Source organism: Acipenser ruthenus, chromosome 1, assembly GCF_902713425.1.
Source record: "Acipenser ruthenus chromosome 1, fAciRut3.2 maternal haplotype, whole genome shotgun sequence".
Lineage (NCBI taxonomy): Eukaryota > Metazoa > Chordata > Actinopteri > Acipenseriformes > Acipenseridae > Acipenser > Acipenser ruthenus.
The window spans coordinates 32,784,765-32,800,381 of NC_081189.1; positions in this window are offsets into that span (position 1 = coordinate 32,784,765).

Here is a 15,617-nt window from a genome sequence, read left to right on the forward strand (position 1 = left end):
GTTTTCACTTGGGTCTTCTGGGAAACAAAAATGTGCAATCATGTTTGTTCCTATAGATTGGTCCAATGAAAAATATAGATATAGCACGTGGTTGTTGAAGTAAAAGATTAGCAGGTCCATCCAACATAGATAAAAAAATAAGCTTTTACAGCTGAAAAATTGAAAATTAATGCACCCTCCAGTGATTTTTTTAGCGGCCAAAATTGGCACACACTGTTAGAATATTATCCTACTGGGTTCATTTCTGTGACAGCCACAGTATATGGATTAGGAAACAGCTGGTGTTAAAAGAAGTGTGGCAGTGTAGTGCAAAGTTTATTAAGGGGAAGAACATTGATGTTAAAGCCTTAGTTACTGTACCTTTTAAAAGAGAATTTGCTAGCAACTTTCAAGTTATTCTATATTTATTAGTATTAAATATATATATATATATATATATATATATATATATATATATATATATATATATATATATATATATATTTCATTTATATAGCACTTTTTATACAAAAGTATCACAAAGCACTGTACAGTACAGAAAAAAAGAACAAACCACAGTACATTTGTATAGTATGTCACACTTACAACTGCCATAATCAGACCATTTAAATAACATATTTAAATAACAGTATACGCATAATACAAAAGCAGCAATTTTAAAGTGACATAAAAACCCACTAATATATGAAAGCCATTTTATAAAAGTGTGTTTTTAGTCTTGACTTGAAAACTGTAACGGTCTCAGCTTCCTGTGTTGCTTTTGTTGAATAACCAGTAGCCCTGCATCCTGTGATCCCAGAGTGCGCTTTGAAAGATACAGAGTCAGTAACTCCTGCAAATAACTAGGTGCTAATCCATTAAGGGCCTTGTAAGTTAACAGCAACATCTTAAAATCAATTCTACACTGCACTGGGAGCCAGTGTAAAGAGGCCAAAACAGGGGTAATATGTTCACTTTTCCTGGTTTTAGTCAGAATTCTAGCAGCGGTATTCTGAACAAGCTGCAAGTGGGATACCACATGTTTTGGGACACCAGAAAAAAGTGCATTACAATAATCAATTCTACATGAAACAAAGGCATGCCTTAGTTTCTTGGCATCAGATACATAAATAATTGGCCTAAGTTTGGCTATATTTCTCAAATGGTAAAAAGATACTTTAGTAACTTCCCTAATAGGAGTCTCAAATGATAGATCAGGATAAAAAATGACCCCCAAACTCCTCATTTCTAGTTTACGTTTTGATGAGACTTTTAGTTGGTTCTGTGAGCCCACTAGCATAATGCTTGATGAAAGATCTGAACCAGGATAGGACTGTTTTGTATTCTTCTCCTAATTGTTATGTAGTTTAACTTTTTATGTATTTACTATAAAGAACTTACCTAATGGTACTTCATTTATTTTAGTTATGGGACAAACATGATTTTTTTATGTTTGAATATTCTTTCAAATTTTGAAAAAATATTCAAATATTCTTACATTTTCAACTAACTGGAACAAAATTATTATTCCAACCATATTATGAAAATATTAAAAAAATAAATAAATAAACGAGACATCCCATTACAAATTACCCATCTGTGTTATTTATTTCAGACATAATTTTTAGCACGTATTTTTGTTATTCTGTTATATGAATGAATATGAACATGGTACTTTTACCACAGAATATATTTCAAGCAGTTTGTCAAATATTATTATTTATTTCTTAGCCGACACCCTTATATCCAGGGCGACTTACAATTGTTACAAGATATCACATTATTTTTACATACAATTACCCATTTATACAGTTGGGTTTTTACTGGAGCAATCTAGGTAAAGTACCTTGCTCAAGAGTACAGCAGCAGTGTCCCCCACCAGGGATTGAACTCACAACCCTCCAGTCAAGAGTCCAGAGCCCTAACCACTACTCCACACTGCTGCCCAAATATTCAATTATTTGTCCCAGCACTAATTTATTTTTGCAAGGAATTTTGCAAGGAAAGAGGACTGACACACACAGGCCAGTCAACAAGCCTGATTAAAGCAGTTATTTAAAATGACTGGGGCTGGCAGCCTTCTTCTCTGTGTAGTCCTGAACCCTTTCATTTCTTTGTTCTAGCAAGAATCACTCATAACTAAGTGCAGACTGAAAACTGTCTGAAACGGTACTTTGCTTTGATCTATTTTCTTGTTTATTCAATATTTGCTAATTAAAGCATTTAAACAAATGAAAGTCTTGAATACAAAGTGGTTTTTATGCAATTATATTTGTAATAAAACATCAAATATTTTGAAGGGATAATAATCATGTCTTAAGTCATTTCTGAAAAGTGGTAATGCTGTGCTCTACCAATAGCTCTGATAGGGTTTCAGGTTAGCACACTAGTATTTTATAAAATGCCAAGGACTGACCTTGTGTTCATTTCAATGGGCCCTGCTTCATCATAAGGTGTGTATTAATTCACTACAGCTGCACATGTAAGTGTATATCACCTCCAAACATTAAAGCTCTGCTGCCAATAGCTGAAACAACTGACTAGAGATCTTCCACTTTTTCATAGTTACTTATCATTCAGCTTTGAATATTAATACATTTCTTGGGTTGGTTTTGAGTCTCAACCACAAGCTGTTCAACTTACTTGACAAACCATGGTACTACAGCAGTGTGGGGTAGTGGTTAGGGCTCTGGACTCTTGACCGGAGGGTCGTGGGTTCAATCCCAGGTGGGGGACACTGCTGCTGTATCCTTGAGCAAGGTACTTTACCTAGATTGCTCCAGTAAAAACCCAACTGTATAAATGGGTAATTGTATGTAAAAATAATGTGATATCTTGTAACAATTGTAAGTCGCCCTTCCAACCCTTGGGGGTTGGTGGAACTCGACTTCGTCTCGTGCCTCACAACGCCCCGAGGCATTTATATAGTCAACGTATTCGGGTGGCCTGTTGAGCCTTATGGCATATATACTTGTCCAATGTTAGCTAAAACCAAGTGCCTGTGATCCACATGTGTGGTATGGACAGAACATAAACAGCTTCTTCCTGTTGATCAACTACTAATGACAGGTAATATTATTGGAAACTCCTAAGTGAAACTACAATTGGTCACAAGAAATCGTCCATATCTGAGAATCATATTGTAATGATGATGGTGGCGGCAGTTAGATTAAATGGTTTCTGTATGCATGCATTACATCTCAATTTCTTCTAGATGGGTGGTACTAATTTTGAAGGGTCCCATTCCCCTTCATAGATTGCATACTCCTATATACTATGGCAGGTAATGTATACTAGAGGGAACATGTTTGCAAATGTGGGATGCTTTGCCACAATACTGCCCCATTAAGCTGCAGTGCCTTATTTATATAGTCATTTATTCAGTATTATACATATTTAGGAAGGTTGTTATATTATAAGCTTGTGTTAAACCAATCAACATTGTTTATTTCTGGTAAATGTAACAAAAACACAATTCTGAAAAAAAGTAAATTCCCTTTTTTCCCCACATTGTTTACATTTGTGTTACGCTTCCTGGGCTACAGCAAAGCGTGCAGATGATATAAATAACCCCATGCTGTTGCAGGTGGTATCAGTAGCATAGCTGTTTAAATTAGTGACAAAATGACAAGGCGGCTTTTGAGAGGTAAGAAAACATATACCCCATACTGCTGAAACTACATTTTCACCAACTTAACCAGCTGGAAAGCCAACAGTGAACAGAAGGGTAAATTACAGAAGAATGTTGTCATTGGTCACCCATGAATCCTGTTTTAGTGTGACATTGAAGCTTTAAAGTAAGTGATGTCTCAGCACACAAAGAAATGTACAGGCTTTGGAACACATTTAGAAACACCAATCTTTCTTATATTACATTTTACAATTCTAAAAGAAACTTAGAAAATTCAGTGACAAAGGTTTTGACTATAAGTCTGTCCAAAGTCTTCAGTTTCTTTGAATTAACCAGTGCATACATATATACTGTACATGAATGTGTTACTGGGGCCTGAACACCTATTTCTTAAGTACTCTACCAAACAAATTAGAGGGTAAAAGTTATAAAACAATACAAGTAAACAAATGTTTTGGCTTGTGCCTTCACAATGATATAACTGCAATAGAGAAGTTGTATATTTTACCTTAACATTTTTTATTTGCATGTTTTAAAGTTATGTAATTTGCCGTGTTAGATAAATACCCTTTGAGCTTGTATCCATTTATTCTCTCAATTGAAATTGTGCACGTATTGTAATTTTTCCTGCTCCAAGCGTATAGGACTTTATTAGAATAACAGAGTTTGTTTGTTATTCGTTTGTTAAACACACGTTAACCACAGAAGGAAAACATTGTTGTTTAAAATGAAACACATGGCATTGCCTTGAAGATATGCCCATTTTAAATACGTTTAAACCATTGATCCCTTCCAATTGTTGTTATTACTATTAGTCGTAGTAGTCTTATTTTGATTTTGCATTACAGCACTCCTTTTTGAAAGTTATTGGAGATGTAGTTTGCAGCTGTCCAGTGGCAGGCGATCAAAGCTATAAAAAATATTTCATTTGCAGCAAAATCCTTGGAAAATATGTATCTCTTCTTTCAATTATGTACTTTCAAATGAAAAGCTTTCCATGTGGTCCCATAAAAATCCCTGAAATCCCTACATGAACAGTGTAATCCTCTGTTGTATCCTCATTGAAAAAGCGGTTAGCACAATAATCAGCAGTGTGGAGTAGTGGTTAGGGCTCTGGACTCTTGACCAGAGGGTCGTGGGTTCAATCCCAGGTGGGGGACACTGTTGCTGTACCCTTGAGCAAAGTACTTTACCTAGATTGCTCCAGTAAAAACCCAGCTGTATAAATGGGTAATTGTATGTCAAAATAATGTGATATCTTGTAACAATTGTAAGTTGCCCTGGATAAGGTCGTCTGCTAAGAAATAAATAATAATAATTAAACAGACACAGTTTGCTGTCTTGTTGTGTAATTAGGATTTGTCTGACTTCTACAGGGTGCTCAGAATGTCTTTTATGAACTGAGGAAGTTAATATTACTAATTAAATAAGTGTCACTTGCTTCTTGGTCAAAAGGTGACACATTTCAAATCCTGCTTGGTGGAACACAAAAGCTAAGTTATTTAGAAAGTTACAGTATAGTCTGTGCGTGTTTGCTTAATTAAAGTGCTTGGAAAGGTATTTCAGCATATACATAAAACCAAGGTCTGTTTTATGGGTGTTCCCACAACACCTGTTCAACAATAATATAAGTGTTGACCACAAACCCCTTGTTGCATGCAGTGGTCTTTCATCTAATGAGTTTGGTGGTCTCAGCTTTGTTCATACTGGACATTAGTCCTCACAGCAAACCCACACAACTTGGTTCATTTGTAAATCTGTGTTTGGAACAAAGCCCAGACTAATAGGGCAACTCCTTCATGATTGAAATGCATTGACAGAGCTTTTAGTCCAGGGCCCTTGTCCAGATCTCAACTTTTGCCTCTGTGAGGAATACAATTTATGGTGTAGCTCAATTAAAGCCCATTTAGATTGCTGGGTTGGGAATGTGCTTTGTCTTATGTTTTCTTAAAGCTTAATCATTTTTATTCTTTTTTGAGCAAAAATTCTTTTTTGACTTCCTCAGCAATCTAGTCACATGTCCGCTCATCCTTTCAAATACTACAAATGTTAATACATGGTGAGAGACGTGGTACGAGACTGGAAATCTGTCTTATGAGTTAAGGAGTTCCAATATTAGGAGAATGACTGGAGTTATGAAACCCAAATCTCTGAATGTGAGTTCACCTTTTCCATTCCAAGCAGACATGATGGCAGCAAACTGCTGATCGATCCCGTATTAACTAACACACAGGATGCTCTCACCACTCTCCTCTCCAAAACCGGCCTTTTTCCCCAACCTTATACCCCACCCATTCAGTTCAAATCGGAGCAGCTACTTTCAAAGCCAACATCAATCTCTGTTTAATCAAAACATGGGGCGCCGGTCCACTGCAGTAATCAATTTATACATCCGTTCATCCTATACCGACATAGCAATAGCCCATCAAAGACTAGTTAGCATGCCCAGAGTGGAGGCTACCTGAGGTTTTCCCCTTCTAGAAGGGTTTTTTTCCTCTCCACTGAGCGGCAGGTAATCACATAACCAAACCACACTAACACTATTTTAACCTCTCCAGTTTGTCTTGTACGTCCTTTCCTTTCCCGTCTTTTCCAGCTATTTCTTTTATGTTATCCACTGGCGCGTCTCCTGTTTTTTTTTCTTACGGTGGGGTTTCTGCGGGGAGCCGGGGGTCCATTCTTTGGGGGGCAAGTGAGTCTCACTTCCCCGACCTCAGGTCTGCTTCAGTGACCTTGTCCTCGCTCTGGGGGGTTCTCACTGCTGTGAGTCAGAGGGGACCCCCGGCCACACTATCCTGTCGCAGCTCATCTGTTCTATTTCCCTCGGGATGTGGCCCGCTTTACACTCTCAGTGCCGAGTCCCAGACTAACCCGTCTCTCTTTGTTGCAGGTTCCCTGTGGGGTGCCTCTCTGCTCCTGGCTACGGAGGCCTGTGCCTCTCCTCATCCGAGGGCAGAACCAGATCAGTCAGGGAACCCTTTTTTATCCCTCCTTTCAGGTCCTGGTTCATCCCGAGTCAGGGCCCTTTTATGTGTTTTCAGATCCTTGACGCTTCAGCTTTCGACCAAGCCCGGTCCTACGTAAAGGTGGCTCATCGGTTAGGGATCTCTTCCTATCCTAACTTCAAGTCCGGGCCCCTCCAAGCACGCCTCTAAGTCCAGGCCATCGTCTCTTTCTATCCTCTGTCCGGGCTCTCTTTGTCCGCCTCTATCTGGCATGTGGGTAAAAATCAGACTGCACGGATTTTAGTTAAAAAGAAAATAAATACCGTAAGCCATCTATGTATATTGGTTGGAATTTATTTTCTTATGTTGTCATCTTCTTTTTTCTGTATTTTAGTATGCACGATTGTAGGCTATAAATAAATACGTTTGAAGTGCCATTTGCGTTTGTAGTTGTTAGTTATTATACATATATACCATGTATGTAACACTTAATTATACATTAGAACTCCCCAACCCACTACACAATTTGTTTATAGTTAATTGTTTTGTGAATTCCTCTAATCATGCATTTTCTCTGGTACTGTTTGCTCGCCTCCGTGATAAATAAACTCAACATGAATAGAAGTAGCCATTGAACACTTACAGTATTATAAGAAGATGTTATAATATGTGCATACAGACATGTGACAACATTACAAATATGTTAGGCAAAATCCATGTCAATGATCTCGATCACATTAGGTATTCCATTCATGTCCATGGCGATATCTTTTGAAAGCAAGCCCCATATTGCACTTTTTAACTATTAGATAAAATGTTTACAGAATAGTTAACAATTGCTATTAGGACCATGCTGCATGATTTGTTTATTATTAATAGCGTTATAATTAAACTATACCAAATCACATTTTTATTTACAATGATGCTAACTTTATAAGCATTTGGGTGACGCAGTATAGGCTGCCTTAATTGTAAAAAAAAAAATGATTAGGTATAATTTAATGATAATGCTGTTCATAATAAATGAATCATGATTATAGTAGCAGTTTTTAAGTATTCTGTAAATATTTTGTCGCCTTAAGTTCTAGCCAAAATTGTAGATATTTATTAGCCTTATCTTTACGCCTATTGATTTGCCCCATTGCCACCGTACTTTATGCATCCATGCATCCCTTCCTGCGATGTTATCGGCAGTGTTTTCTGGGCTTGAGGTTACAAATTTTTAAAACAAGTGAACAAATCTCCTTCATAACCACAAGTATAGAAAAGGCTAAAATATTTTCATAACTACACATATTGAATTATCTAGGTTGTCTGTAAGAAATTAACTCCTGTACACTCTCTCTCTCTGTATCGTCAGCCGCGGTCTGTTAAATGTCTGTTTCATGGTGAGTTATATACTCTTTCTTTAATTAAACCCTCCTTTTCCAAGTGTAAATTAACACCTGATGAATTATGACAATTAACACAGATTTGCTTTTTAATTCCCACGCAAACAAAATAAATGCTCGTTAAAATATTAACAACATCATTTCGGAAATCACGTTAGCAAGATTATTTAAGAACGAGATAGGCATAACCACCTCTTGAAAATGCCCAAATCAATACTACATAATGGTTTGTTGATTAACACTGGAGTTATCATTTATGAACTTTTGAAAATTCTGCCCTATAGTTCTTACAATGTACACTTATTTTCTGGGCAATTATCCTAAATGTTATTATCCATAGTTTTTTGGTGCCTCTGTTTGATTGGATTTCTAAACATATGTTTAACAGGCTCTGCCCAAGCTGCTGTGACTCTCCACAACAACTTCATGCTAAATTCAGATTCCAAAAATGAATTATCATAGCATAATGACTTGGACCATTTACTCTTTATTGGGTTGCCATTACTGATGAAGGCCACTTGATTTAATCCTTGTAGTTTAAAGTTATGGATGGTTTACCTTAATAACTTAATCACAGGTAATTGCAAAGTTAAGAGTCAGTCCTCGAGTTTGACCCTGGCAAACAGTAAGAAACTGTAAATCAAGTTAATTCTTTATAATTCAAGGAGATCTAAACTACAGCACAGCACGGTTCGGGTTCGGGTCGGAATGTTTAGTGGTTTGCGGTTCGGGTGCGGGTCAAAAAAAAAAAAATTCGGGTCTAAATTTGAATCACCAAAAATGTTTTCTGTCTTTTCAGCGTACTCGTCTGTAACCCTTTCCTAAATAACGTATTAGAAGGTAAATGTACTGGTATTTCCTGAACTAAAGCAGGAGGCGATTAGGGAGGAGTCAGCTGACTAAGCAGTGTTCTTCTCACTGGTTTGATACGTCGCAAGATCTTTTTATCACGTATGCTTGGTGATATTAAAAATGTTTGTGAACGAGGTGGAAAAAAAGATAGCGCAGGGTTTATACATGTAGTTCGAGAGGTAAATCAGAATTGTGGAATTATTTTGGAATCATAGCGAATGAAAATAATAAACATGTAAGTGTACAGTTGTGTTTTGGCCTAGACTGCTAAAAAGGTTAGGCTTGCTACTTTTCAACATTTATTTCTGTCCTCTCTACTTGCCTTTAAAGCTGTAATTAGAATTGTTAAACCATCTCCATTTCTTAATTACATCATGGATATCTGACAATGACGAAACAAGCTAAAAAATTCCAAAAGGTTGCCACCAATGCCAGCAATATATGACACACGAAGAACAACATTCCTCCGTCCAGGGGAGCAACCTCCAAAAAAAGGTATTAAATCCAAAACTTGTCTAGGACAACAGGAAGCTACTAGAGACTAGAAAATGCTGGCAGATGTTGAACAACAGCTTATTTTCCCACAAGAGATCGCCACCACTAACCTTCAACCTGATATTGTCTTGTGGTCTGGATCAGCACGCCTTGTTTACCTAGAGTTAACAGTGCCATGGGAGGATGCTTTGGATGAGGCGTACGAAAGGAAGAAACTTCGGTACGCTCAACTAGTTGAAGCAGAACAGTAAGGATGGAGAGCCCAGGTTTACTCAGTGGAGGAGGGTTGTCGAGGATTTGTTGGCATACTCCACAACCCGGTTGCTCAGAAACATTGGATTCAGTGGTCAAGAGTTGTGACGCATAGTGAAGAACTTGTCTGAAGCAGCAGAGAGGAGCAGCAACTGGAAACCATTCCTTGAACAAAACTGATTGCTTTACTCTCACTGTAAGGAAGATGTATTCACTGCACTAGACCGCTTGTTTCATAAAATAAATACATTCTGCCTGGAGAAGCATATAACACATGCAGAATTAGCAAGAAACAATAAGAGGTTCATTATGTGTTTGAATTAAAAAGGGTGCAATATAAATCTGGTGATAAAGCAATTAATTTGTTTGTGCGACCAGTTAGCCCATTGCCTTTTTTCCTATGCATCATGTGCTGGAGTGAAAAAAAGGCTCATTAAGCGAATCTTGCTGTTAATCTATTTTTTTAAGTCAGCCATTTGAAGGCAAGTAGTTTTGGTAGGAATACATGTCGGAAACTACCAAGCCTAATTATGATAGTTTATTCTGAAGAAAGGAAGCAACACTAAACCACCTTCACTTTGTATATTATTGCAGCCATTAAACTTTACCACTGATAATTACAACTGGCACTTACAATGAAAAGATCAACTCCAACTTCAAAGACCCAGGCATCACTGTTCAAGGTTTTATTTAAAAGGTTAGTGATGACACATTGCATAGTATCTATAGGTTGAATTGTATGATTTGTTTATTTGCTATGTAGGTATAAAACTCCAGATTCTTTGGCTTTCACAAGTGCAGCAAAATTAAACTGTTTAAACATGTTTTCTTATTTATGGCAGTAAACAAGTACCGAGTAAGAAATTGCAGGTTTAAAACTTGTTATACACTGTGATAAGACATGAGTGGTGCCGTGTACAAAAGGAATGTCCAAACAGTATTCCAATAACAAAACGTCCGTATTTAATAAACAAGCACACAAATATTAATCCAATCGCCCCTATACCAAAGATGATATAGGGGAAATAATATGGCGGGTTGCAGTCCAAAAAAGAAAACAAACACACCACTACGACAATCCTCTTTGCACAAAATTATGCTCCTTATACTCCCGGGGAAAGTGGTTCTGGTGCTTGGGAGGTGTTGTGCTCAGGGTCATGTGCTGGCTCTGTGGCGGCAGCTCCTGGGTCCTCAATCCTCCTCTGTAACACGCACAAACAGTTAACAAAAAAAGCCACAAACGAAAGCTCCGGCCGTGTTTTGCTTTCAGCGCAACGTATCTGCTTCCTCTTTGTACCACAAAACTCTTCCCTGCAAACAACCCATCGCCATGGTTTCTCCAATCCTTGTCTGTCCCGTGGCTGATTTCAGTGGAGTCCTTCTGTGTACGTGCAGCTATGCGCTCCCCCTAATATGCTCACCTTCCGGTTTCTGCCTACCGTCGAGGATGCCCATCTAGGAGGAAGCATACCACCAACCTTACACAGCGCCCTTTCTGGGAGGGAGGGAGATTTACGGTTCGAATTCCTTTGCTCTCTGTCACATACACCTTTTGAAGTTGTTTAGAATTGACATAAGTTTTGTAGAAATGACAAAAAAGCAAGTATCAAAGTATAAAAACATTTTACATCATTTTTGACGTTGAATGATTCTTAAAGTTCTGTAATGTGTCAAAGATGTACTGAATTGTATTCTTTGATGATTTTCAAAGTTTGATATGTGTAAAAAACTATTCATGCATTTGTTTAGAACATGGCTCTTCTAAAATAAAACCTACTGTATTGTTACAAACCTGTATTATCCCAGGTTTAAAAGGTTATTGTTTTAAACCTGTATTATCCCAGGTTTAAAAGGCATGTCGTATGCAGACAGGCTAAAAGAATTGAATCTATTCAGTCTTGAACAAAGAAGACTACGCGGCGATCTGATTCAAACATTCAAAATCCTAAAAGGTATAGACAATGTCAACCCGGGGGACTTCTTTGACTTGAAAAAAGAAAAAAGGACCAGGGGTCATAAATGGAGATTAGATAAAGGGGCATTCAGAACAGAAAATAGGAGGCACTTTTTTACACAGAGAATTGTGAGGGTCTGGAACCAACGCCCCAGTAATGTTGTTGAAGCTGACACCCTGGGATCCTTCAAGAAGCTGCTTGATGAGATTCTGGGATCAATAAGCTACTAACAACCAAACGAGCAAGATGGGCTGAATGGCCTCCTCTCGTTTGTAAACTTTCTTATGTTCTTATGTTCTTATGTTCTTACATCAGGTATACTTTCCTCTGTTATCTATGTATGAAATGATCAAGTTCAAATTCAAGTAACTTCTAGTAAATAATGTGTTGAAATGTGGTGTAAATATCACAAGCACATACACCACATATTACCATGTAGCAGCATAACATTATTTCCTCTCTCTTATTTAAAGCATTTTTTTTCAAATTATCTGCCAGGAACTTTTTTATATTACAAGAACATACATTAATCAAAAAACCACAGTATGCTGGTTACTTGAACTATAACGATGTGTTGATTCTCATCTCCTAATTTTTAAAGATTGTCAAAATACTATACAAGTTACTGGTAATTACATTCTCAACACTATACAGTATAAAGACTTCCTTGTAGGTTGAGGATCAAAATGCATAATAATGAGGTTTGAAATAAGCTGTTAAAGATGTTCAAGGTCAACCAGGAGCCATGGTGGCCTGTATGTGGCCTGTACTTGCCGACTGCTGTAATAAAACAAATTTTGTTTAAAACTAACAGAAGTCGTCCATACTGCTATTCATAAAATGATCTGAGAATACGAGTCACTGTCGCAAAGCACTTTATGAATGGGTATAGAACGAAAATCCGCCTCTTTTTGATGACATCATCAGCATTATTAATGTTCCCTGGTTGCCGTCGATAGCTGTTTCAAAAAGAAAAACAGAATCCACCGACAGTACGACCGAAACCCGAGTCTGCAGCTGCCAGTCACGGGACGTTTGCAAAACCTGATTCTGATGCCCCTATCATGTCTGTCAAAAATTCAGGACATGTCATAATTTAGAAAAAAAAAGGATTTTTTAAACAAATAAACACATTTCCATACACACACGTAAGATTTCCATTGTTAAAAAAAAAAAAAAAAAAACGTAAACAGAAAACACTGTAGGAGGACGTTTAAATAATACTGCAATTCTAATAATAATAATAATAATAATAATAATAATAATAATAATAATAATAATAATAATAGTAATGCATTTAAATAATACCAATAATAATCATTTTGAAAACTTTAAATGTTACCTTTGAAATTCTCAACTATTATTATTATTATTATTATTATTATTATTATTATTATTATTATTATTATTATTATTATTATTTATTAATAATAATAATAAACCCCACTTAAAGCAGAGAATCAATCAGGGGTGAGGTTATGTTTATGAATCAGTGAAAGTTTCACACAGCATTGCACACTGTACACAAAATGGATCATTCTGTAGTGCTCCGCCTGTATGTCGATTGCCTCATCCTGTGTGATGCGCCTGCCTGCGTTAACTGAGATCGCTACAATATATTTATATTAAAAATGTTCCTTCATATAAAGCTACAGATTTTATGTTTTTTTTATTTTTTTTAAATAGGCAGTGTTAATCAGGGGTATGTCAAACTGTATAACAGAGCAAGTGTGGTAATAAAATATGTCTTTAAAAAAATAGTCTGCCGAGGCTGTCGTTAGTTTAGACCTGACTGTAGAAAGCGTTCAATAACTCCTAGTTATTGACAGTGTTTTACTGTCGTTCACTCTTATGAATAGCAGGTTGACGCTCAGGACCGATGAAAACATTATGCTAATGAGGTCATCGTTAACTTATCTCTCAATTCATTAAAAACATGCCTTCATAGTAGAAAATCGTTGGGGCTTAACAACGCATCTGAATGATCTCTTATGAATAGCAACTGCTGTTAAATAGGCGGCTATGGACGAAATCCGATCATGTACTCCTGTTTTCTCATTTTGACAGGCCTTAACCCTTTATGAATAGACCCCAAAATTCCTAAAGCCACTGTATCAGGATAGCATCAAGAATGAGACTCAGAAGCTAGAAACTGCAGTTAAAGTGCATCTGCACACGTTTAATAGACACAAATAACACACAGGAACAAACAAACAGAGGCACGGTGACCAAAACAAAAGGTTTAGACAAAACAATACAAACGCTTTCAATAAACACACCTTGTTGTTTCAAGGTTGAGCAGCCGTCTTCACTGAAACAGCATACAAACTCCTCAATACCAACCCCCAAACAAAGGGTTACTCCTCTCCTATCTACCAGGTGGCTGGAGCCTAATTAAACATCAATCATTCAATTAAGGCACCAGCCACATTCGCATATGTATTATAGCAAGGATAATTTTAACCCCCTCCCTCCCAACCCTATATATATACCACACACACACTATTAACATTTAGGGCTTTCATCCTACCACACCCACTTACAAGAGTGTTGAACTGCAGGCTCATTTATTTTGCTTCCGGCTTTTGGCAAGATACTTGATGTGTTCCACAAATCACTAGTGATTTGTACAAATAAGGTTTAATTAAACTTTATCAACCCCACTTTAAATCTACATCTGCCCACCTCAGTTGTCACTTTACGTAAGCAGGTTCTTGATGTGACTTTTATTGATCTCTCCAAGGTTTCTGATACAGTGAAAATCTAATTATTTTAGTGAGCCTGTGATCTCCTGGATCAGAAGCCAGTTAAAAAGCAAAGGTGATGAACTGCTCAAATCACCAAGCTTATTAAGCCATGACCCTCTAAGCTCTATTTTGTTATCTAAGCAATATTCATTAGTACCTTGTCAGACTTCCAAACCCTGATGACATTCTGCTTATTGTGCCCTGAATAAAACATCCATTAAGATATAGACATTTTAAAGTCTGCAGGCATGTTTTTAGCCATCAAGCTGTTTTAGATACAATTGGGAGGAAGGCCTCCCTCGTATGACAAGAGTTTCCTAAGGATTACAGCTCTAAAAGGCAGTGCCCTTGGGTCGGGATGATCAAATTTAAATATCCTGAGTTAACCTCAGACTTCACTCGTATACATCACAGGGTTTTAAGCTGTGTTGTCCAACAATCGGATTACATTTGTTTCTCCAACTTCTGTTACATTCAAAAGCAAAACCAATTAAAAAGGTGATCATCCTTTTTTATGGTCTTCATAGGGGTGTGTTGCCAAGCCATTACCTGTAAATTTTCAATTTGTAAGGAGTATAAAGTATTACAAAATCAAAAAAAAAAAATCATTAATGTTGATGAATGCATCTTGAAAAACAAGGAACACAATCTCTGTATTATATTCTCTACATGAGTCTCAGAGTATTTATTTGGCAGGAAGTTGCTGGAACCCAGTCAGGTGCTTGAATGCACACACATACTGGTGCTGGCACATTGTGTGTATATTTTGTTGTTGTTTCATTTTGAATAGGAATTGAAACAATATGCAATTGAAATATGATACATAAACAATACATACGACAGATTTTTCAATGTTTATAGTTTATGGATATTCTAAATGCTTAGTAGTTGTAAATGAGACAGAATAATTTACTTGTTTAAATGTGACAGATTTAGATCAGCTGAGATTACACATGGGCCACAGAACCTTCATATGGGCCTTCAACCATGTCACAGCTTATCAAAAAAATGTATGACAGCTATAAATGATGTCTAAAAATGGCATCTCAATTCCTACCATACATCCAGTTTTATTTTTTGATAGGCTTGTAAAATGACATTCTAAACCAAAATAATACATAAAGTGATGGATTGATCAATAGGATAATACAGCACACAGATATATAGGTCACAGCTATACAAGAATATGGTATATTTTTATTATAAAGTGAATACTGCCAACACCTACTTGCAGACCTTCGAACAATGGGAATCACAGTCTTTGATACTCTCATTCGAAATGCTAAGTACATTTTATAGACCACAATTTACTTCTTAGTCCACAAAACATCATACAATATACAGAATAGGATATTGAATATAACATGGAA